Source organism: Apium graveolens, chromosome 2 (genome assembly GCF_009905375.1).
Source record: "Apium graveolens cultivar Ventura chromosome 2, ASM990537v1, whole genome shotgun sequence".
NCBI classification, from domain to species: Eukaryota; Viridiplantae; Streptophyta; class Magnoliopsida; order Apiales; family Apiaceae; genus Apium; species Apium graveolens.
The window spans coordinates 290,787,331-290,790,163 of NC_133648.1; the positions used below are offsets into that span (position 1 = coordinate 290,787,331).

Consider the following 2,833-nt stretch of genomic DNA (forward strand, 5'->3'; position numbering starts at 1 on the left):
TTTCTTTAGTTAAATTGTTTGATGCCTTAGTGTGTGGTGGTTATATGATATCCTAGTATTGGTTGTGCGTATCCGTCTTGTGAGCGTCGTGAACTTATAAGATAGTATGTTAATTCTTAATGAAGCGAAAGTGAATTTAAGGATTTAAAACTTGCCATGCAAGCATAGGTTCATGTATTGTTATGCATGATTCGTAGGTAATTTTAACCATCTTACTTGCCCTATATAATCAAGATAGATAACTTGTGCTTAAACCATTATGTTGTCAAATTCTATAGACATATAGGGTCTCAATATAATTGGTGCCTATTCAGCTTCTATCTCTTTTGTGGATGTCTGGTAGAATGGTACTCGTGCAACGAAAGTTGGCGTTTATCAGTTTCGTGTTGTCTGATTAGTGTCATCACCATTGCATGCTAAGGTTGAGAATAATAAGACTGTTGAATGAAGAATTTAATGAAGTTAGAATCTCATGTCTGTCATATATATTAACTCAGTCTATCTTATTCTCGTAGTTATAATAGTTACTGTAATTCTTAGTTATAAACATTCTCAAATTGTTATTGTCTTAGCATTGAATAATAACCATACATTGTTGCTTAGGTGCGTAATTTAGATAGTTAACCAATACAGTCTTTGTGGGATCGAATCTGATTTATATCTTACGCTACTTGCGAACTCGTATATTTGCGTGTAATATTAGCGCGTGTTTAGTGACTAACAAGTTTTTGGCACCATTGCCTAGTTTATGTGCTTTCCATCAGTGGTCGTTAAATTTCATTGACTCGGACATTGTTACTTATTTGTCTCCTTGTTTTATTTCAGGTGATCTAGCGAAGGTGTATCCATACGCGTTCGCGTACTTGCAAGAGAACACTGGATAAAGCCGAGGAAGAACTTGTGGTAGTTCGTAGGGAAGTTTTTGAGGAAGAAAAGAAGGTAGAAGAAGAAGAGAAAGTTAAAGAGCCAATTGTAGTAGCTATGGGTGATCAAGAAGAAAATCCGAAGGCTTTGATGGACTATTCTAAGCCTAAGATTAATGACATTCAGTCTAGCATCATTAGACCAGCCATCGCGGCTAACACTTTTGAGATCAAGTCAAGCACGATACAGATGATACAGAACTCAGTTCAGTTTTGGGAATCTTCTACCGAACACCCCAACATGTACATCAGGGATTTCATCGAGATCTGTGACACTTTCAAGTTCAATGGTGTGATTGAAGATGCTATCAAGTTGTGACTCTTTCCATTCTCTTTGAGGGACAAAGCTAAGTGTTGGTTACACTCTCTACCGGCAGGGTCTATCACAACTTGGGAAGATCTTGCTCAAAAGTTTCTCACTAAATTTTTTCCCATGGCGAAGACTGAAGCAATCAGGAATGCTCTTACCCAGTTTGCGCAGCAAACTGGAGAATCTCTATGTGAGGCTTGGGATTGATATAAGGAGATGCTAAGGAAGTTCCCACACCATGGCATGCCTGATTGGATGATTATCAAATGTTTCTATAATGGATTGGGACCTACTTCTAGGCCCATGCTTGATGCAGCATCAGGAGGATCCTTGTGGGCTAAGAGCTATGATGAAGCTTATGAACTTATTGAATTGATGGCTGCTAATGAGTACCAGAATCCTTCCCAGAGACTGACTCAGGAAAAAGTTGCAGGAATTCTGGAGTTGGATGCAGCAACTGCTATAGCTGCCCAACTTAAGGCTTTGACAATGAAGGTGGACATTTTGGCTAATTATGGAGTTAATCAAATCATTAGTGTCTGTGAGCTTTGTGCTGGTGCCTATGAGACTGATCAGTGAGCAATTTCGAATGAATCAGCTCAGTTCGTGAGAAACTTCCAGCGATCGCAGCAACCTGTGCCAGCCACCTATCATCCAAATAACCGCAATCATCCTAATTTCAGTTGGAGCAATGCTTAGAATGCGGTTCAACAGCCTTATCATCAGTATTCAGCTAAGCAGTACAACCCCCCTGGTTTTAGCAACCGCAGTATGCACCAAAACAACAACTCCAGCTGTAACCAGCTAATGAAAAATCTGAATTAGAGGAGTTGAAGCTTATGTGCAAGAGCCAAGCGGTTTCTATCATGACCTTGGAAAATCAAATTGGGCAAATTGTCAATGCCTTGCTAAATCGTCAGTCTGGTACACTACCTAGTGACACTGAAGTGCCAGGAAAGAAGGAAGCTAAGGAGCAGGTAAAGACAATCACTTTGAGGTCTGGAAAGGTTGCTAATCCCGAACAAACTCAAGAGTTGGCTGAAAAAGCTGGAGCTGAGAAAGAAGTAGAGCAGCAGGATGGAGAAGTAGAACCAAGGAAGACTACCATTGAGCACACTCTGCCTGAGGGTAATATAGGGGAGAAACAGATATATCCTCCACCGGCTTTTCCTAAGAGGCTGCAGAAGATAAAGCTGGACAAGCAATTCAAGAAGTTTCTGGAGGTGTTCAAAAAACTTCAAATCAACATACATTTCGCTAAGGCTCTCGAGCAGATGCCTATTTATGCAAAGTTTATGAAAGGTATTCTCTCTCGGAAAGTGAAGCTAGATGATTTAGAGACTGTCGCTCTCACGGAGGAATGCAGTGTTGTGCTGCAGCAGAAGTTCCCTCCGAAGCTTAAGGATCCAAGAAGCTTTACAATTCCATGTACTATTGGGAAAGTGTCTCTTGACAGATGCTTATGTGACTTGGGAGCTAGCATCAATCTGATGCCTTTGTCAATCTTCAAGCAATTGGACTTACCTGATCCCAAACCAACTTACATGACCTTGCAATTGGCCGACCGTTCTATTACATATCCGAGAGGTATTGTGGAGGA

At 40.6% G+C, this 2,833-nt stretch overlaps 1 non-coding gene across 1 annotated transcript; it reads right to left on the bottom strand.

Moving 5' to 3' along the window:
- Window positions 1-1,371: 1,371 nt before the first annotated feature.
- Window positions 1,372-1,478, bottom strand: LOC141709135 (small nucleolar RNA R71). Its single transcript, XR_012569727.1, has one exon. It is a non-coding gene; the product is annotated as a small nucleolar RNA R71 (small nucleolar RNA).
- Window positions 1,479-2,833: the final 1,355 nt, after the last annotated feature.